The sequence below is a fragment of the Petromyzon marinus genome, chromosome 46 (assembly GCF_048934315.1).
Source record: "Petromyzon marinus isolate PM22_M1 ecotype Great Lakes invasive population chromosome 46, UKy_Petmar_22M1.pri1.0, whole genome shotgun sequence".
In the NCBI taxonomy this organism is placed as follows: Eukaryota; Metazoa; Chordata; class Hyperoartia; order Petromyzontiformes; family Petromyzontidae; genus Petromyzon; species Petromyzon marinus.
This window is the reverse complement of record NC_133712.1, coordinates 3,057,690-3,081,163: the sequence shown is the minus strand read 5'-3', so window position 1 is coordinate 3,081,163 and position 23,474 is coordinate 3,057,690.

Genomic DNA, 23,474 nt, shown 5'->3' with positions numbered 1-23,474 from the left:
CTTGTGTTGCGATCGAAACGTCGTAATCTATTGTTTTTCTACCTACCTGACTTTACCGAAAGAACCAAAGAGTATGGATTTAATATAGGTGGTGACTGGGTGGCTCCTGGGGCCAATACTGGGTCAAACACAATGATCCGGCACTGTTTCAATAATAATTTTTTTACTTGTGACACACTGCACATTATTCGCTCACTCGAAGCGAGAGAACAACTCAGAGGCGTGAGGAGGAACCACAGACGAGCGGGAAAGGCTACCAGGCGGTGAGCCTGTGCCAAATTTCCCCCCAAACTTTGTGGTCGTCTATATATGAAGGTGTTATCAACCAATTAATGAGTGTTTACATATGCGAGGGAACCGGAGTTCCTGGAGAAAACCCACACATGCGAGGAGGCAACAGTCGATCCCATACAGAACGAATAGATGAAGTCAACCTTTGCTGTACCCCCTTCTAGCAGGCCATGCTATGACACCTGAAAAGCAACGGGAAGGGAGTTTAACAACATTTGTGTGATCCACCCACCCTTGTTGCCTCCATAGTGCTGGGTTACAGGACTTCGCCACCAACACCACCCGGCTAAGATCCTAGGTTTTGGATCTTGGGAGTTTCAGCCACCCGTGGTTAAACGACGTTCACAAATGTAGCGAGTTGATGGTCACAACCAGGCACAAGTGACTGCAAAAGTAATGACTCGTTGCAGTAAAGGTTGCGTTTGTTTAATAATCTTTGCTGCTGTTCCCGCAGAGCGAAACGCCCATCAAGGCTCCATCGAGAACATTCATCACCTGGACAGAGGTGACCAGAGACCAAAACTCATCACACAAATGCCCTCTTTACTTGCGATTATAAACTCTACATCTCATTTTCTCATCCGGCACAGAACTCTCATTTGTGGTTCTTTTTTTTAATTCCACGTCCCAAAACCGTCGTGACAATGAGGAGCTCAGTTCATGTCCGTCCTTAGAGTGTGAATAATGTTACGATTGTCGTGTAGGTTGACACCCCTGTGTGATTTTGTTGGTTCATTGCCTGACCCTGACAGTACAATCTAGATGTTTCAATCCCCCAAAGGTGACATTAATGGTATCATTTGTATGCCCACCCTAGTGTGGCACTGATTGTTCAATCAATTTTCTTCTGTGTTTTGACAGCGATTGGAAAACCCTCTCTTGTGTCCTCACGATGGCTTATCATTGGACGACAGGCAGCCAATCACAAGGCACGGTACTGAAGGTAGCTCACACTTAGTTGTGCTGGTTATATCGGCAAAGCTCATGATATGGATTATATATTTTTTATTCGTGACCAGTGATGTGTACACCTAGCCTGTCACGAGTAAATTTCATTTTATTGACATGAAAAAATACCGTGCTGTTTTTTAATATCACACTTATAATTTGAGTAGTAATCATACAAATAATTGCCATGTTCTGCGTACAAATTAAACATAATTTAGTGAAATAAATAACAAGTAATGTCCTGACTGCATTTACAGTGGGGCACAAGCAAAATAACAAAATACTTTTCAGTAACATTGTCCTAAAAGTAAAACTTACATAATAGGTGATGTTTTAAGCAATGACCCTTCTTTGGCTGCTGCGTGTATGTGCGTATTATTTCTGTGACTATCTTTGCGTCTATGTCTGTGTTCAATTGCGTGCATTTCCATTCATATGTGTGTGTATTCATTCCTGTATCTCTGTTAACGTGTCTTTATTTGCCTGTCTGCATGCGTACGTTTTGTGTGTCAGCGGTTGCAACAGGTGTGTGGCCCTGTATATTATTGCTTGTGTGTGGGTGTGTGTGTTCACGTGTGTATTGTTCAGTCTGTATCTCTGTGCATCTTCTGTGCTAGCTTATGTCTGTATGTCACTAGAGAGCGGCTGTGCAGTGGTAGTGTGTAGTGGCACGATCCTGATGGCCTAAGTTCCATTCCCGGTCACGACGAACAGCAGTAGTTTAGCTGGTTAGCGTGCTGCACTATTAACCTGGCGACCCAAGTTCGATTGCTGCTTATGGCCAACACCGGTGACGAATATCTAAACCGGTCCTGGGGCTCCCTTAGATTAATTCAGCCTTAAATGAGTACTCAGTGCGTGTAAAGCATCAGCACTGGGGAGACAAAGGTGGCTGGGTGTAGTGTTGGTCCTCCCATCCCCTTCGTGTTCTGTGCTGACCTTCGTAGATGCTCGCTAACAGCACTTGCCCTAAAAGTCTTTTCAAAGCTATATTGAGGATCTTTGACTTTTGTCTTTGTGTGGTGCAGTGGAGGGAGCACGGAGGGCGGTGCCTGCCACGCGCCCGGTCCTCACCCTGTTTGACGTGAGCCCAACATCCTCACACGACCACAACCAACCCATGTCTCATCTCCCACACCGCTGGCGAAAGCACTTTGTGTGTGATCTCGTGTGCTGTAGCTTTCTGTACCGTGCTGTGTTTGCTGTGTTAGCCATCATGTGCTGGGGCGTTCTGTGTGTTCTCTTGTGTGCTGTCGCATTCTGAGCTGTGCTGAAATTGCTGTCATGTTGCTGTAGTGCGCTGCGATGTGCTGTAGCGCTCTGCGCTCTGCTGTGGTGTGCAGAACAGCGAAGAGCAGCAGAACGAGGCTCGCACTGCTCAGAGCTCCACGTCCCAGATGAAGGCAGCGCGTGTCCTGCAGACGTTCGTCAACCCCTTTGGCATGGTGAGACATGGGGAGACAGGGACATGTGGAGGCACAGGGGTAGTTGAGTGGCATTGAGATACATGGACTTTGAGACACGGGAATTACAAGGACACCAAGACAATGCAGCGATACAAGCGACTTAGGGACGTGGGGAACACACAGGAGGCATGGTAAATGAGAGACAGATAGGAGGCATAGAGACACAATATTAGCACAGGGTCACACGTGACACGGGGTCACTTAGGATTTGGATAAAACGGTCTTTATTGACGCACAAATCCTGGAAACATGAAGACGTGGGGACTCGAGGAAGTGGTTGAAAATAAAAAGTTCGCTTGTGCATCTGTTCATGTGCTTGTGCTTGCAGTATCTACCATCCAGTGACGGGAAATCTCTGCCATTTCAAGAAAAGAAATTGGATCCTAACTCAAAAGTGTTTGAGGTAACACGTGATTGTTGTGTGCTAACATCTTGCTCACATCTCCATCATCATCATTATCTCCATCATTCCATTTCACAAACCACTTGTGCGGATGGGTGCTGAGTGAGCAATTTTAGTGGTTTGGTGATTAATGTGGTTATTTGAGTGCATGTTTGAGCAGATGAGTGGGTGAATGAATGGTTGAGTGAGTGCTTGGGTAGGTGAGAGAGTGTAGTTGAGCGCATGAGTGGTTGGATCGTTGAACGAGTACCTGAGTGGCTGAGTAAGTGAATGAGTGTTTAAGTAGTTGACTGAGTGAGTGATGAGAACCCGTTGAGTGCTATCTCATCCGTCTCTGTAGATCTGTAGTCGCTGGAAACTGATGAAAGTGCCAGAGAAACCAAAGAAGAGCTCGGCACAGCCTGCAAAAGCCAAACACGGTGAAGGCACACACACACACCATGAACACAGAGACATGCACTAATCCAGCAGTCGCAAACACTTGCACGTGCATGTGCACACACACACACATGCAGACACGTACAGAAGTCGAGGCGTTGCTCACAAACACACGACAAAAAATCGTTTCACCTTTAACAGACTTGGGGCAAGTGCTGTTAGCAAGCGTCTCTGAAGATCCAGGATTACACGAGGGGTGGGTAGTCAACACCAGGCTCGGCTGCCTTTGTTTCCCCAGCACTGATGATTACACATCGTGCCCGGTACTCATTTAAGGCTCCGTCGACCTCGGGGAGGCGCAGGACTTGATCAAATATTTGCCATTGCTGTTGATCGGAAGCGGGAATTGAAATCAGGTCACTGGGTTTGCAGTGCATTAACCAGCACACTACTGCACGCACGCGCCATGAGTGACGGATCCCCGTGTCTGCAGCGGAGAAGAAGATGAAGGTGGAGCGCCCTCAAGAGGAGCCGGTCGCCGTACCGACTGTGCGAGAGCACAATTATCTGAACCGGTCCTGGGCCTCCCCTAGTTTGACTCGGCCTCAATTGAGTACCTGGTGCGATGTTTAAAAACATTGCCGCTTGGGAGACAAAGGCGGCCGGGCGTGGTGCTGGCCACCCAACCCCTCGTGTGCCGTTTCGGCTTTCATAGGTGCTCTCTAACAGCACTTGTCCCAACAGTCTGTTAAAGCTCTACGGGGGATCTGTGTTTGTTGTCTGGGTGAGTGCCAGCATGTGAGTGTGACATGTATGGTCGTATAATATCGAGTTGTGATGTGCGGTTGGTTTGTTGGGTTGTGCCGTCTGTGTGCTTTCGTCCCGCTCGACCGCCTATCTGCCTCTTCTACTCTTGTTTGTCCGCCCACCGTTGAGCGGCTATTCCTGTGCGTGGCCCCGTAGCATCACTCATACCGTTCCTTCCTGGGCATCACCTGCCTCATGCAAATCTCGACGCGCGAAGAGGACTTCATTATCGACACACTGATGCTGCGCGACGACCTGCACATCCTCAACGAGGCCTTCACCAACCCCAACAAAATTGTCAAGGTGAGAGGCACGCGTGCACGTAGACATGCATAAACAAAATAATCGAGTGAGACAGCAAAACAAGGAGAGAGACATCCCTCTCCCTCGCCGACTTTGTAGCACGACGCCTGGGTCCCTCCAGCTTGCTGCCAATGTATCATTGCACTGCCTGCACACTCGATATGAATGCCATTGGGTGAATGTTTACAACAATAAATTGCACTTGTATTGCACCTAAAGCGTAACAAACATCTCGGGGCGCAGAATTACACGGGGAGAACAGGAGGGAGCAGAATTTTTTATTTATTTAAAGCTTTCGTGACTGCAGGGATTCATATTCTTGGTTCTTTCGGTAAAGTCACCACGTAGAAGGGAAACAATAAAATGATAAAAATATAAAACAATAAAATTCTTGCTGTGGTTTTCACACCTGATGACGATTGCTTGTGTTGCAGTCGAAACGTCGTGAGAATTGTATTGTTTTATATTTGTATTATTTTATTGCTTCCCTTCTACGTGGTGGTGACTTTACCGAAAGGACCAAAGAATAGGAGGGAGCAGGTCGGAGCGAGCAAGGGAAATAGAGAAAGGAAGCAATTAAGGGGGGCTGGCTGCAGCCATGCCTTGTTGACAGCGGCGGCGGCGGCGACGATGGTTACTAGGGACGTTGTAACCATATCTTGAGCACCGGCCACGTGAGAGGCGTGGTGCTTGACGCGGCGACGCAGTGGCGCAGTGATTGCCACGGTGACGTGGTGATTGACGCTGCGGTGTGGCGGGGGCGCAGGTTTTCCACGGAGCGGACTCGGACATTGAGTGGCTGCAACGTGACCTGGGCCTGTACGTGGTGGGCCTGTTCGACACGCACCCAGCGGCGCGCTCCTTCGGCCTCGCCAGAAACTCGCTCGCCCACCTCCTCATGCACTACTGCAGCCTGTCTACCGACAAGCAGTACCAGCTGGCTGACTGGCGCATCCGGTACGCACGCCGCACTTGCTCGAACCTCTGCATACGCGCGCGCATGCACGGGCTAACTTGTACACACTTACAAAAACAAAGGCAAAGATCCCCTGTATAGCCTCAACTAAGGCTGAGTCGAGCTAGTGGAGGCCCGGGGCCGGTTCAGATAATTGTCACAGGTGTTTGCCGTGAGTAGAAATCGAACTCGTTTCACCAGGTTCATAGCACAGGGTGCTAGCCGCTACTCTACTGCTTACACATTCACACACAAGGACAAAGATCCCCCGTGTCGCCTGAATAGACTGCTGAATCTAGTTCGCCAGGGTGAGGAATTGAAGTCCCATCACTGGGCTCATAGAACAGTACATATGAAGCACTTTCACCTCCCTCCCCACTCAAGTTATTTTAGCGAGCCCTTATTAAGGCTGGCACAATGTTTGAGAGGGTAATGTGGTTAGCATCATGCCTGACCTCCTTTGTTTCCCCAGTGCTGATGTTCATATCTTATACTAGGTACTCATTTAAGGCCCAGTCAGTCTTGGGGGAGGTCCAATACTGGTTTTTATATCACTCCCAAATGATGTTAGCCTTCACCAGAAATGAAACATGGGTCAACAGATAAATGTTGCGGTACATTAACATCTGCGTCTCATACACACTCGCATGCACACACTCACACACAAACACATACACACTCACAATTGCATACACACGCACACCAACACTTGCACACATCCACGTATGCACGCACACACACAGGCCTCTCCTGCCAGACATGCTGCACTATGCGCGTGCCGACACGCACTACCTGCTGTACGTGTACGACCGCGTCCGCGCCGACCTGCTCACCAAGGTGCTGGGCCGACCCAACCTCCTGCAGCTTGTGTGGGACCAGAGCCGAACTGTGGCACTCAAGGTGAGTGGCGCGTGGGCAATGGCTGAGCCAGGATTTTCAGGTGGAGGGGGGCAACCCCTCCAGAAATGAAAAAAGGTAGTGTTAGTAAGTAAGGACTTGTCCCTTGGTTTTTATTTGACGCGTGTGCGGCGATGGTGCAGCCATCGATCAAGGATCGAATTCGAACCGCGTTGTGTGATCGGCATCGCGCTCGCTGAAGGTGTTGATGCCTTCAGGGAAGTCGTGTCCTGTATACGCAACTGCGCACAATTCTGTGAGTCACTTATAACTGCTTTGCCGTTACTTATTGCCAATTATGGACTCGGACTATTGTCCTATCATCTCATGGAGTCCCTGACACGTAATAATATGCTACACGGTGGCAGTGAGGGTCGCAAAATGCTGATTTATTACCAATAAACCCCAATGATCCGATCTCAATTAGGGATTTCGATCGGATCATTGGGGGGGCACGTGCCACCCCACCCCCCACTGGCTCCACCAATGAGCAAGTTGCAAGCCTATCTTTGTAAGCAAATCCACCACTCTCACTCTCGAAAGTTTTCCCACCCCTCCGAAAATATTGTTTATTCCGTTAAAAGGCCTCGAGCAATAAACAAAGAATATATTTATCTTTTTAACTAGATCAACGAAGTGATATAGTTCATGGTGTAATGTGTGTAGATTATTGTCCTATCATCTCATAGAGTCCCTGGAACGTAATAATATGCTACACAGTGGCAGTGGAGGGGGTCGCAAAATGCCGATTTATGTTCAATGTGGTGACTCGGGCCCGCCGTACCGTTTTAATGTTCATGCATCCTAATTAGTGCATTCACGATAAAAAATCCCACTGGAAACATTGGTTACCGACTTTCAGAACTGGTAATTGATGCTGAAAAAAATTACCAGTTAACCGATGATCGTTTTAACATCCCAGGTAATTACTCTTTGGTTTTTTCGGTAAAGTCACGTATAAATGAGAAATAATAAAATAAGATAATAGCGTACGACGTTTTGGTTGCAACACAAGCAGCCATCATCAGGTACAGAAGAGCTAAATTTACGAGAGAGAGGAAACACATAACCCCAGATGTATATACAGACACCCAAGTAGGGGGGAACTAACACAGATACAACAGGCGACACAGAGAGAGAAGCATACCAAACCCTGGTAATTATTGCTGCCGCTGTCACTACTTGCGTTGTTCCATCTCCCCCTCTCTCCCTGTGTGCGTGTGTGTGTGTCTCAGCGCTACCACAAGCCGGTGTTCACCGAGGACTCCTACCTGGAGCTGCTGCACAGGCACATGCAGCCACTGGATGTGCAGCAGTGCAGCGCCGCCCGGCTCCTGTACGCCTGGCGCGACCGCACGGCACGCGCCGAGGACGAGAGCACGGGGTGAGAGCGCCCGTGGCGCTGAAATAGCCGTGTACTGCACTGCATAGCATAGTGCAGCAAAGCACGGGACTTTCCGACAGCGTAGAATAACACAGCAAACAGAACAACACCACAGCGCTCAAAATATTTATCTTGATTTATCAGAATATTTATTTAGACTGGAGGAATCCGATGAGCTATGAACTCTTTATCACAGATGTCCAGAATAGCGAAAAATGTATCAATATGAAGTATACAAGTACAAATTGCATAATTACATTAATTACTGTAGATTTTTTTACACTCAATGCACTCTAGGGCAAGGCAGCAAAACAACAACAAAAACGATCCAAGACCGCACCAAAACAACACACAGTCCCTCAATAAAATTGCACATTAAAATGGTAATATCGATACACGGGTGTTTTATAATATAGCACAGTAAAACACTGGGGTGTACAACGCAGCACTTTTTATTTACCTGATCGTGATCCTGAACCAGTTGTGGTAATAGCATTGGTTAGTATGATCCTGATAATGACCAGGGTATGTATACGTACGCCAGACAAGACAGGCTTTACGTACGTATGCCAGCCTGAACACAATATACATACGTACGCCAGGATGAACAGGCTATACATACTCATTGTTTTTTTCGGTAAAGTCACGTATGTAGAAATACAATAAATAATATAATTTTATTGTATTTCTACATACGTGACTTTACCGAAAAAAACCAATGAGTAATTTTATGCAGTCACGAAAGCTTTAATACTTTATTAGGCTATACATACATAGACTTTCCTGAGCTGCCTATACGCACGTTCGCCAGAATGAACAATATACGTATGTACACCAGCATGAATAGGATATATGTACGCCATCTTGAACGGATATGCTTTTGCCAGTATCAACGGCTATATGCACCCTAGTCCACGCCATTGCTGTTTGATGCAAGACAGAGAGGGAGTGCTGGCTTGTTGTAACGTTGTGCTGTTTCTGTGAGATTGTGTTGTTGCTGTGACGTGGTTTTTGCCGTGATGTTGCATTGCTCTGGCGTTGTGTTGTGACGCGTGTCACTGCTCTAACATGTTGACATCGTCGTTGCCGACGCAGGGAGCTGCAGGGCGTGCTCGCGTGCTGCAATCCGGTGCCGCCCCTCGTGAGGCAGAACGCCAATGAGCTATGGCAGCTCGTCAAGCAGGCACGCCTCGTCCCGCTCATCAAGGTGAGCGCAGAAGCGGAGGCGGCTCGGTGGAGCAGCGAGGGGTTCATAATGGACGGCCAGGGTTGAGATACGGATGAAGGATAGATAGGGCAAGAGAGTCGGAGAACGAGAACAGAGACAAAAGAGAGTGGAAGACAGAGACTGAAAGTCATAGGGGGAGAGGGATAGCGAGTGGTCAGAGGCAGAATGTTCATAAATAAATATAATCAAACATTTAATATAATCTTGATTTGAAGCTTTCGTGACTGCAGGAATCCATACTCTTTGGTTCTTTCGGTAAAGCCACGTAGGTAGAAAAATATTAGATCACGACGTTTCGATCGCAACACAAGCAATCGTCATCAGGTGGTACAACCACACCAACTGCTGAAGACAGCAGTGGGACAACCACACCAACTGCTGAAGACAGCAGTTGGTGTGGTTGTCCCACCTGATGACGATTGCTTGTGTTGCCATCGAAACGTCGTAATCTATTGTTTTTCTACCTATCTGACTTTACCGAAAGAACCAAAGAGTATGGATTTAATATAGGTGGTGACTGGGTGGCTCCTGGGGCCAATACTGGGTCAAACACAATGATCCGGCACTGCTTCAATAATATGTTTTAACTTGTGACACACTCCACATTATTCGCTCACTCGAAGCGAGAGAACGACTCAGAGGCGTGAGAAGGAACCACAGACGAGCAGGAAAGGCTACCAGGAGGTGAGCCTGTGCCAAATTTCCCCCCAAGCTTTGTGGTCGTCTTTATATGAAGGTGTTATCAACCAATTAATGAGTGTTTACATATGGGAGGGAACCGGAGTTCCTGGAGAAAACCCACACATGCGAGGAGGCAGCAGTCGATCCCATACAGAACGAATAGATGAAGTCAACCTTTGCTGTACCCCCTTCTAGCAGGCCATGCTATGACACTTGAAAAGCAACGGGAAGGGAGTTTAACAACATTTGTGTGATCCACCCACCCTTGTTGCCTCCATAGTGCTGGGTTACAGGACTTCGCCACCAACACCACCCGGCTAAGATCCTAGGTTTTGGATCTTGGGAGTTTCAGCCACCCGTGGTTAAACGACGTTCACAAATGTAGCGAGTTGATGGTCACAACCAGGCACAAGTGACTGCAAAAATAATGACTCGTTGCAGTAAAGGTTGCCTTTGTTTAATAATCTTTGCTGCTGTTCCTGCAGAGCGAAACGCCCATCAAGGCTCCATCGAGAACATTCATCACCCGGACAGAGGTGACCAGAGACCAAAACTCATCACACAAATGCCCTCTTTACTTGCGATTATAAACTCTACATCTCCTTTTCTCATCCGGCACAGAACTCTCATTTGTGGTTCTTTTTTTAAATTCCACGTCCCCAAACCGTCGTGACAATGAGGAGCTCAGTTCATGTCCGTCCTTAGAGTGAATAATGTTCCGATTGTTGTGTGGGTTGACACCCCTGTGTGATTTTGTTGGTTCATGGCCTGACCCTGACAGTACAATCTAGATGTTTCAATCCCCCAATGGTGACATTAATGGTATCATTTGTATGCCCACCCTAGTGTGGCACTGATTGTTCAATCAATTTTCTTCTGTATTTTGACAGCGATTGGAAAACCCTCTCTTCTGTCCTCACGATGGCTTATCATTGGACGACAGGCAGCCAATCACAAGGCACGGTACTGAAGGTAGCTCACACTTAGTTGTGCTGGTTATATCGGCAAAGCTCATGATATGGATTATATTTTTTTATTCGTGACAGTGATGAGTACACATAGCCTGTCACGAGTAGATTTCATTATATTGACATGAAAAAATACTGTGCTGTTTTTTAATATCACACTCATAATTTGAGTAGTAATCATACAAATAATTGCCATGTTCTGTGTACAAATTAAACATAATTTAGTGAAATAAATAACAAATAATGCCCTGACTGCATTTACAGTGGGGCACAAGCAAAAATAACAAAATACTTTTCATAATAGGTGATGTTTTAAGCAATGACCCTTCTTTGGCTGCTGCGTATATGTGCGTATTATGTATTTCACTATCTTTGTGTCTATGTCTGTGTTCAATTGCGTGCATTTCCATTCATATGTGTGTGTATTCATTCCTGTGTCTCTGCTAACGTGTCTTTATTTGCCTGTCTGCATGCGTATGTCTTGTGTGTCAGCGGTTGCAACAGGTGTGTGGCCGTGTATATTATTGCGCGTGTGTGGGTGTGTGTGTTCACGTGTGTATTGTTCAGTCTGTATCTCTGTGCATCTTCTGTGCTAGTGTATGTCTGTATTTCACTAGAGAACGGTTGTGCAGTGGTAGTGTGTAGTGGCACGTTCCTGATGGCCTAAGTTCCATTCCCGGTCACGACGAACAGCAGTAGTTTAGCTGGTTAGCGTGCTGCACTATTAACCTGGCGACCCAAGTTCGATTGCTGCTTATGGCCAACACCGGTGACGAATATCTAAACCGGTCCTGGGGCTCCCTTAGATTCATTCAGCCTTAAATGAGTACTCAGTGCGTGTAAAGCATCAGCACTGGGGAGACAAAGGTGGCTGGGTGTAGTGTTGGTTCTCCCATCCCCTTCGTGTTCTGTGCTGACCTTCGTAGATGCTCGCTAACAGCACTTGCCCTAAAAGTCTTTTCAAGGCTATAATGAGGATCTTTGACTTTTGTCTTTGTGTGGTGCAGTGGAGGGAGCACGGAGGGCGGTGCCTGCCACGAGCCCGGTCCTCACCCTGTTTGACGTGAGCCCAACATCCTCACACGACGACAACCAACCCATGTCTCATCTCCCACACCGCTGGCGAAAGCACTGTGTGTGTGATCTCGTGTGCTGTAGCTTTCTGTACCGTGCTGTGTTTGCTGTGTTCGCCATCATGTGCTGGGGCGTTCTGTGCGTTCTCTTGTGTGCTGTCGCATTCTGAGCTGTGCTGAAATTGCTGTCATGTTGCTGTAGTGCGCTCTGATGTGCTGTAGGGCTCTGCGCTCTGCTGTGGTGTGCATGACAGCGAAGAGCAGCAGAACGAGGCTCGCACTGCTCAGAGCTCCACGTCCCAGATGAAGGCAGCGCGTGTCCTGCAGACGTTCGTCAACCCCTTTGGCATGGTGAGACATGGGGAGACAGGGACATGTGGAGGCACAGGGGTAGTTGAGTGCCAAGGAGATACATGGACTTTGAGACACGGGAATTACAAGGACACCAAGACAATGCAGCGATACAAGCGACTTAGGGACGTGGGGAACACACAGGAGGCATGGTAAATGAGAGACAGATAGGAGGCATAGAGACAATATTAGCACAGGGTCACACGTAACACGGGGTCACTTAGAATTTGGATAAAACGGTCTTCATTGACGCAGAAATCCTGGAAACATGAAGACGTGGGGACTTGAAGTGGTTGAAAATAAAAAGAGGACATGCACAGGGTCGTGTGTTTGTTTCCTTGCGCGTGTGTCCTAGTTCGCTTGTGCATCTGTTCATGTGCTTGTGCTTGCAGTATCTACCATCCAGTGACGGGAAATCTCTGCCATTTCAAGAAAAGAAATTGGATCCTAACTCAAAAGTGTTTGAGGTAATACGTGATTGTTGTGTGCTAACATCTTGCTCACATCATCATCTCCATCATCATTATCTCCATTATTCCATTTCACAAACCACTTGTGCGGATGGGTGCTGAGTGAGGAATTTTAGTGGTTTGGTGATTAATGTGGTTATTTGAGTGCATGTTTGAGCAGATGAGTGGGTGAATGAATGGTTGAGTGAGTGCTTGGGTAGGTGAGAGAGTGTAGTTGAGCGCATGAGTGGTTGGATCGTTGACCGAGTACCTGAGTGGCTGAGTAAGTGAATGAGTGTTTAAGTAGTTGACTGAGTGAGTGATGAGAACCCGTTGAGTGCTATCTCATCCGTCTCTGTAGATCTGTAGTCGCTGGAAACTGATGAAAGCGCCAGAGAAACCAAAGAAAAGCTCTGCACAGCCTGCAAAAGCCAAACACGGTGAAGGCACACACACACACACCATGAACACAGAGACATGCACTAATCCAGCAGTCGCAAACACTTGCACGTGCATGTGCACACACACACACATGCAGACAAGTACAGAAGTCGAGGCGTGGCTCACACACACACACACACGACAAAAACAAAAATCGTATCACCTTTAACAGACTTGGGGCAAGTGCTATTAGCAAGCGTCTCTGAAGATCCAGGATTACACGAGGGGTGGGTAGTCAACACCAGACTCGGCTGCCTTTGTTTCCCCATCACTGATGATTACACATCGTGCCCGGTACTCATTTAAGGCTCCGTCGACCTCGGGGAGGCCCAGGACTTGATCAAATATTTGCCATTGCTGTTGATCGCAAGCGGGAATTGAAATCAGGTGACTGGGTTTGCAGTGCATTAACCAGCACACTACTGCACGCACGCGCCATGAGTGACGGATCCCCGTGTCTGCAGCTAAGAAGAAGATGAAGGTGGAGCTCCCTCAAGAGGAGCCGGTCGCCGTACCGATTGTGCGAGAGCACAATTATCTGAACCGGTCCTGGGCCTCCCCTAGTTTGACTCGGCCTCAATTGAGTACCTGGTGCGATGTTTAAAAACATTGCCGCTTGGGAGACAAAGGCGGCCGGGCGTGGTGCTGGCCACCCAACCCCTCGTGTGCCGTTTCGGCCTTCATAGGTGCTCTCTAACAGCACTTGTCCCAACAGTCTGTTAAAGCTCTACGGGGGATCTGTGTTTGTTGTCTGGGTGCGTGCCAGCATGTGTGTGTGACGTGTGTGGTCGTATAATATCGAGTTGTGATGTGCGGTTGGTTTGTTGGGTTGTGCCGTCTGTGTGCTTTCGTCCCACTCGACCGCCTATCTGCCTCTTCTACTCTTGTTTGTGCGCCCACCGTTGAGCGGCTATTCCTGTGCGTGGCCCCGTAGCATCACTCATACCGTTCCTTCCTGGGCATCACCTGCCTCATGCAAATCTCGACGCGCGAAGAGGACTTCATTATCGACACACTGATGCTGCGCGACGACCTGCACATCCTCAACGAGGCCTTCACCAACCCCAAAATTGTCAAGGTGAGAGGCACGCGTGCACGTAGACATGCATAAACAAAATAATCGAGTGAGACAGCAAAACAAGGAGAGAGACATCCCTCTCCCTCGTCGACTTTGTAGCACGACGCCTGGGTCCCTCCAGCTTGCTGCCAATGTATCATTGCACTGCCTGCACACTCGATATGAATGCCATTGGGTGAATGTTTACAACAATACATTGCACTTGTATTGCACCTAAAGCGTAACAAACATCTCGGGGCGCAGAATTACACGGGGAGAACAGGAGGGAGCAGAATTTTTTTTATTTTATTTAAAGCTTTCGTGACTGCGGGGATTCATATTCTTGGTTCTTTCGGTAAAGTCACCAAGTAGAAGGGCAACAATAAAATAATACAAATATAAAACAATAAAATTATTGCTGTGGTTTTCACACCTGATGATGATTGCTTGTGTTACAGTCGAAACGTCGTGAGAATTTTATTGTTTTATATTTTTATTTTTTTATTGCTTCCCTTCTACGTGGTGGTGACTTTACCGAAAGGACCAAAGAATAGGATTGAGCAGGTCGGAGCGAGCAAGGGAAATAGAGAAAGGAAGCAATTAAGGGGGGCTGGCTGCAGCCATGCCTTGTTGACAGCGGCGGCGACGATGGTTACTAGGGACGTTGTAACCGTATCTTGAGCACCGGCCATGTGAGAGGCGTGGTGCTTGACGCGGTGACGCAGTTGCGCAGTGATTGCCACGGTGACGTGGTGATTGACGCTGCGGTGTGGCGGGGGCGCAGGTTTTCCACGGAGCGGACTCGGACATTGAGTGGCTGCAACGTGACCTGGGCCTGTACGTGGTGGGCCTGTTCGACACGCACCCAGCGGCGCGCTCCCTCGGCCTCGCCAGAAACTCGCTCGCCCACCTCCTCATGCACTACTGCAGCCTGTCTACCGACAAGCAGTACCAGCTGGCTGACTGGCGCATCCGGTACGCACGCCGCACTTGCTCGAACCTCTGCGTACGCGCGCGCATGCACGGGCTAACTTGTACACACGTACAAAAACAAAGGCAAAGATCCCCTGTATAGCCTCAACTAATTGTTGGGGAAAGTGCTGTGAAGGAGGGGGTGGGTGGCCAGTACCATGCACGGCCGCCTTTGTCTCCCCAGTGGTGATGTTTACACACCGCTACACCAGGTACTCATTTGAGGCTGAGTCGAGCTCGTGGAGGCCCGGGGCCGGTTCAGTTAATTGTCACAGGTGTTGGCCGTGAGTAGAAATCGAACTCGTTTCACCAGGTTCATAGCACAGGGTGCTAGCCGCTACTCTACTGCTTACACATTCACACACAAGGACAAAGATCCCCCGTGTCGCCTGAATAGACTGCTGAATCTAGTTCGCCAGGGTGAGGAATTGAAGTTCCATCACTGGGTTCATAGAACAGTACATATGAAGCACTTTCACCCCCCCCCCCTCCCCACTCAAGTTATCTTAGTGAGCCCCTATTAAGGCTGGCACAATGTTTGAGAGGGTAATGTGGTTAGCATCATGCCTGACCTCCTTTGTTTCCCCAGTGCTGATGTTCATATCTTATACTAGGTACTCATTTAAGGCCCAGTCAGTCTTGGGGGAGGTCCAATACTGTTTTTTATATCACTCCCAAATGATGTTAGCCTTCACCGGAAATGGAACATGGGTCAACAGATAAATGTTGCGGTACATTAACATCTGCGTCTCATACACACTCGCATGCACACACTCACACACAAACACATACACACTCACAATTGCATACACACGCACACCAACACTTGCACACATCCACGTATGCACGCACACACACACACACAGGCCTCTCCTGCCAGACATGCTGCACTGTGCGCGTGCCGACACGCACTACCTGCTGTACGTGTACGACCGCGTCCGCGCCGACCTGCTCACCAAGGCGCTGGGCCGACCCAACCTCCTGCAGCTTGTGTGGGACCAGAGCCGAACTGTGGCACTCAAGGTGAGTGGCGCGTGGGCAATGGCTGAGCCAGGATTTTCAGGTTGGGAGGGGGGGCAACCCCTCCAGCAATGAAAAAAGATAGTGTTAGTAAGTAAGGACTTGTCCCTTGGTTTTTATTTGACGTGTGTGTGGCGATGGCGCAGCCATCGATCGAGGATCGAATTCGAACAGCGTTGTGTGATCGGCATCGCGCTCGCTGAAGGTGTTTGCCTTCAGGGAAGTCGTGTCCTGTATACGCAAGTGCGCACAATTCTGTGAGTCACTTAGAACTGCTTTGCCGTTACTTCTTGGCAATTATGTACTCGGACTATTGTCCTATCATCTCATCGAGTCCCTGACACGTAATATGCTACACAGTGGCAGTGGGGGTCGCAAAATGCCGATTTATTACCAATAAACCCCAATGATCCGATCTAAATTAGGGATTTCGATCGGATCATTGGGGGGGCACGTGCTACCCCACCCCCCACTGGCTCCACCAGTGAGCAAGTTACAAGCCTATCTTTGTAAGCAAATCCACCACTCTCACTCTCGATCGGGACAGTTTTCCCACCCCTCCAAAAATATTGTTTATTCCGTTACAAGGCCTCGAGCAATAAACAAAGAATATTTTTATCTTTTTAACTAGATCAACGAAGTGATATAGTTCATGGTGTAATGTGTGTAGACTATTGTCCTATCATCTCATAGAGTCCTTGGAATGTAATAATATGCTACACAGTGGCAGTGGAGGGGGTCGCAAAATGCCGATTTATGTTCAATGTGGTGACGGGCCCGCCGTACCGTTTTAATGTTCATGCATCCTAATTAGTGCATTCACGATAAAAATTCCCACTGGAAACATTGGTTACCGACTTTCAGAACTGGTAATTGATGCTGAAAACAATTACCAGTTAACCGATGATCGTTTTAACAACCCTGGTAATTACTCTTTGGTTTTTTCGGTAAAGTCACGTATAAATGAGAAATAATAAAATTGCATAATAGCGTACGACGTTTTGGTTGCAACACAAGCAGCCATCATCAGGTAAAGAAGAGCTAAATTTACGAGAGAGAGGAAACACATAACCCCAGATGTATATACGGACACCCAAATAGGGGGGAACTAACACAGATACAACAGGGGACACAGAGAGAGAAGCATACCAAACAAGTCTGAACCCTGGTAATTATTGCTGCCGCTGTCACTACTTGCGTTGTTCCATCTACCTCTCTCTCCCTGTGTGCGTGTGTGTGTGTGTCTCAGCGCTACCACAAGCCGGTGTTCACCGAGGACTCCTACCTGGAGCTGCTGCACAAGCACAAGCAGCCACTGGATGTGCAGCAGAGCAGCGCCGCCCAGCTCCTGTACGCCTGGCGTGACCGCACGGCACGCGCCGAGGACGAGAGCACGGGGTGAGAGCGCACGCGGCGCTGAAATAGCCGTGTACTGCACTGCATAGCATAGTGCAGCAAAGCACGGGACTTTCCGACAGCGTATAATAACACAGCAAACAGAACAACACCACAGCGTTCAAAATCTTTATCTTGATTTATCAGAATATTTATTTAGACTGGAGGAATCCGATGAGCTATGAACTCTTTATCACAGATGTCCAGAGTAGCGAAAAATGTATGAATATAAAGTATATAAGTACAAATTGCATAATTACATGAATTACTGTAGATTTTTTAACACTCAATGCACTCTAGGGCAAGGCAGCAAAACAACAACAAAAACGATCCAAGACCGCACCAAAACAACACAGTCCCTCAATAAAATTCCACATTAAAATGGAAATATCGATACACGGGTGTTTTATAATATAGCACAGTAAAACACTGGGGTGTACGACGCAGCACTTTTTAATTTACCTGATCGCGATCCTGAACCAGTTGTAGAAACTGCACATTCCAGTGCCGTAGGTTAATGGTTGCGTAGTACGATTACTGTAGCTGTTGCGTTGTTGGGCTTGTTCGGCCTGTGCGATTATTGTTATTGCTGTGACGTGCATAGTGCCCTGGCCTGACCGGTGTGTGTTGTGCTCCTGCTGTCACAGATACGTCCTCCCAAACCACATGCTCATGAAGATCGCAGAGGAGATGCCTCGGTAAGCCGCGCACGGTGGTGGTGGGGCCGGTGGTGGCAGGGACAGTTGGGATGGTGGTGCGAGTGATACCCATGATGGTATTGACAGTGGTGGTAATATTCGCCCTACAACAACAACGAAGGGCAGAGGAGCGATGCTCACAATAAAGAGCGGAGTGCCGGGCGGCTAAAATGCAGCAAGTTGGCACAGTCGCGTGCACAGCTGGTGCATCTGCCCCAGTCATTGCAGTCAGTCAACCCATGGCACCTGGCTCTGTTCCGTGAGCTCCTGTTAGCGAGCCTTCAACACTGCACGTGGCTTCGGAGTGCACCTGGCCTGGGACAACCGCCGTGGTGATGTCACCGCCACTTAGTGGCATATGGCGCCTGTTCTTGTTGTTGGTAATAGTGGTGGTGGCTGATGATTGTGCTGGTAGTAGTGAGAGTGGTAGTGATAGTGTTGATGGTGGTGCCACTCATAATGTTTTGATGTGGATGGTGATCTGGATGCTGGTGATGATATGGATATGGTGATAGTATGATGGTGATGATGAAGTTTGCATTGTGGTACTAGCATTGGTTAGTATGATCCTGATAATGACCAGGCTATATATACACACGCCAGACAAGACAGGCTTTACGTACGTATGCCAGCCTGAACACAATATACATACGTACGCCAGGATGAATAGGCTATACATACATAGACTAACCTCAGCTGCCTATACGCACGTACGCCAGAATGAACAATATACGTATGTACACCAGCATGAATAGGATATATGTACGCCATCTTGAACGGATATGCTTTTGCCAGTATCAACGGTTATATGCACCCTAGTCCACGCCATTGCTGTTTGATGCAAGACAGAGGGACTGCTGGCTTGTTGTAACGTTGTGCTGTTTCGGTGAGATTGTGTTGTTGCTGTGACGTGGTTTTGCCGTGATGTTGCATTGCTCTGGCGTTGTGTTGTGACGTGTGTCGCTGCTCTAACATGTTGACATCGTCGTTGCCGACACAGGGAGCTGCAGGGCGTGCTCGCGTGCTGCAATCCGGTGCCGCCCCTCGTGATGCAGAACGCCAATGAGCTGTGGCAGCTCGTCAAGCAGGCACGCCTCGTCCCGCTCATCAAGGTGAGCGCAGAAGCGGAGGCGGCTCGGTGGAGCAGCGGGGGGTTCATAATGGACGGCCAGGGTTGAGATACGGATGAAGGATAGATAGGGTAAGAGAGTTGGAGAACGAGAACAGAGACAAAAGAGAGTGGGAGACAGAGACTGAAAGTCATAGGGGGAGAGGGATAGCGAGTGGTCAGAGACAGAATGTGCATAAATTAATATAATAAAACATTTAATATCATCTTGATTTGAAGCTTTCGTGACTGCAGGAATCCATACTCTTTGGTTCTTTCGGTAAAGTCACGTAGGTAGAAAAATAATAGATCACAACGTTTCGATCCAACACAAGCAATCGTCATCAGGTGGGACAACCACACCAACTGCTGAAGACAGCAGTGGGACAACCACACCAACTGCTGAAGACAGCAGTTGGTGTGGTTGTCCCACCTGATGACGATTGCTTGTGTTGCGATCGAAACGTCGTAATCTATTGTTTTCCTACCTACCTGACTTTACCGAAAGAACCAAAGAGTATGGATTTAATAAAGGTGGTGACTGGGTGGCTCCTGGGGCCAATACTGGGTCAAACACAATGATCCGGCACTGCTTCAATAATAATTTTTTAACTTGTGACACACTGGACATTATTCGCTCACTCGAAGCGAGAGAACTACTCACAGGCTCACCAGGTGGTGAGCCTGTGAGTAGTATTTGGCACAGGCTCACCACCTGGTGAGCCTGTGCCAAATTTCCCCCCAAGCTTTGTGGTCGTCTATATATGAAGGTGTTATCAACCAATGAATGAGTGTTTACATATGGGAGGGAACCGGGGTTCCTGGAGAAAACCCACGCATGCGAGGAGGCAACAGTCGATCCCATACAGAACGAACAGATGAAGTCAACCTTTGCTGTACCCCCTTCTGGCAGACCATGCTATCACACCTGAAAAGCAACGGGAAGGGAGTTTAACAACATTTGTGTGATCCACCCACCCTTATTGCCTCCATAGTGCTGGGTTACAGGACTTCACCACCAACACCACCCGGCTAAGATCCTAGGTTTTGAATCTTGGGAGTTTCAGCCACCCGTGGTTAAACGACGTTCACAAATGTAGCGAGTTGATGGTCACAATCAGGCACAAGTGACTGCAAAAGTAATGACTCGTTGCAGTAAAGGTTGCGTTTGTTTAATAATCATTGCTGCTGTTCCCGCAGAGCGAAACGCCCATCAAGGCTCCATCGAGAACATTCATCACCCGGACAGAGGTGACCAGAGACCAAAACTCATCACACAAATGCCCTCTTTACTTGCGATTATCAACTCTACATCTCATTTTCTCATCCGGCACAGAACTCTCATTTGTGGGTCTTTTTTTAATTCCACGTCCCCAAACCGTCGTGACAATGAGTAGCTCAGTTCATGTCCGTCCTTAGAGTGTGAATAATGTTCCGATTGTTGTGTAGGTTGACACCCCTGTGTGATTTTGTTGGTTCATGGCCTGACCCTGACAGTACAATCTAGATGTTTCAATCCCCCAAAGGTGACATTAATGGTATCATTTGTATGCCCACCCTAGTGTGGCACTGATTGTTCAATCAATTTTCTTCTGTGTTTGACAGCGATTGGAAAACCCTCTATTCTGTCCTCACGATGGCTTATCATTGGACGACAGGCAGCCAATCACAAGGCACGGTACTGAGGGTAGCTCACACTTAGTTGTGCTGGTTATATTGGCAATGCTCATGATATGGATTATATTTTTTTATTCGTGACAGTTGATGAGTACACCTAGCCTGTCACGAGTAGATTTCATTTTATTGACATGAAAAAATACTGTGCTGTTTTTTAATATCACACTCATAATTTGAGTAGTAATCATACAAATAATTGCCATTCTCTGTGTACAAATTAAACATAATTTATTGAAATAAATAACAAATAATGTCCTGACTGCATTTACAGTGGGGCACAAGCAAAAATAACAAAATACTTTTCAGTAACATTGTCCTAAAAGTAAAACTTACATAATAGGTGATGTTTTAAGCAATGACCCTTCTTTGGCTGCTGCGTGTATGTGCATATTATTTATTTCGCTATCTTTGTGTCTGTGTTCAATTGCGTGCATTTTCATTCACATGTGTGTGTATCCATTCCTGTGTCTCTGTTAACATGTCTTTATTTGCCTGTCTGCATGCGTATGTCTTGTGTGTCAGCGGTTGCAACAGGTGTGTGGCCCTGCATATTATTGCATGTGTGTGGGTGTGTGTGTTCACGTGTGTATTCTTCAGTCTGTATCTCTGTGCATCTTCTGTGCTAGCGTATGTCTGTATGTCACTAGAGAGCGGTTGTGCAGTGGTAGTGTGTAGTGGCACGATCCTGACGGCCTAAGTTCCATTCCCGGTCACGACGAACAGCAGTAGTTTAGCTGGTTAGCGTGCTGCACTATTAACCTGGCGACCCAAGTTCGATTGCTGCTTATGGCCAACACCGGTGACGAATATCTAAACCGGTCCTGGGGCTCCCTTAGATTAATTCAGCCTTAAATGAGTACTCAGTGCGTGTAAAGCATCAGCACTGGGGAGACAAAGGTGGCTGGGTGTAGTGTTGGTCCTCCCATCCCCTTCGTGTTCCGTGCTGACCTTCGTAGATGCTCGCTAACAGCACTTGCACTAAAAGTCTTTTCAAGGCTATATTGAGGATCTTTGACTTTTTTCTTTGTGTGGTGCAGTGGAGGGAGCACGGAGGGCGGTGCCTGCCACGCGCCCGGTCCTCACCCTGTTTGACGTGAGCCCAACATCCTCACACGACCACAACCAACCCATGTCTCATCTCCCACACTGCTGGCGAAAGCACTGTGTGTGTGATCTCGTGTGCTGTAGCTTTCTGTACCGTGCTGTGTTTGTTGTGTTAGCCATCATGTGCTGGAGCGTTCTGTGTGTTCTCTTGTGTGCTGTCGCATTCTGAGCTGTGCTGAAATTGCTGTCATGTTGCTGTAGTGCGCTGCGATGTGCTGTAGCGCTCTGCGCTCTGCTGTGGTGTGCAGGACAGCGAAGAGCAGCAGAACGAGGCTCGCACTGCTCAGAGCTCCACGTCCCAGATGAAGGCAGCGCGTGTCCTGCAGACGTTCGTCAACCCCTTTGGCATGGTGAGACATGGGGAGACAGGGACATGTGGAGGCACAGGGGTAGTTGAGTGCCAAGGAGATACATGGACTTTGAGACACGGGAATTTCAAGGACACCAAGACAATGCAGCGATACAAGCGACTTAGGGACGTGGGGAACACACAGGAGGCATGGTAAATGAGAGACAGATAGGAGGCATAGAGACACAATATTAGCACAGGGTCACACGTAACACGGGGTCACTTAGGATTTGGATAAAACGGTCTTCATTGACACCAAATCCTGGAAACATGAAGACGTGGGGACTTGAAGTGGTTGAAAATAAAAAGTTCGCTTGTGAAAATAAAAAGTTCGCTTGTGCTTGTGCTTGCAGTATCTACCATCCAGTGACGGGAAATCTCTGCCATTTCAAGAAAAGAAATTGGATCCTAACTCAAAAGTGTTTGAGGTAACACGTGATTGTTGTGTGCTAACATCTTGCTCACATCTCCATCATCATCATTATCTCCATCATTCCATTTCACAAACCACTTGTGCGGATGGGTGCTGAGTGAGGAATTTTAGTGGTTTGGTGATTAATGTGGTTATTTGAGTGCATGTTTGAGCAGATGAGTGGGTGAATGAATGGTTGAGTGAGTGCTTGGGTAGGTGAGAGAGTGTAGTTGAGCGCATGAGTGGTTGGATCGTTGAACGAGTACCTGAGTGGCTGAGTAAGTGAATGAGTGTTTAAGTAGTTGACTGAGTGAGTGATGAGAACCCGTTGAGTGCTATCTCATCCGTCTCTGTAGATCTGTAGTCGCTGGAAACTGATGAAAGCGCCAGAGAAACCAAAGAAGAGCTCTGCACAGCCTGCAAAAGCCAAACACGGTGAAGGCACACACACACCATGAACACAGAGACATGCACTAATCCAGCAGTCGCAAACACTTGCACGTGCATGTGCACACACACACACACATGCAAACACGTACAGAAGTCGAGGCGTTGCTCACACACACACGACAAAAACAAAAATCGTATCACCTTTAACAGACTTGGGGCAAGTGCTGTTAGCAAGTGTCTCTGAAGATCCAGGATTACACGAGGGGTGG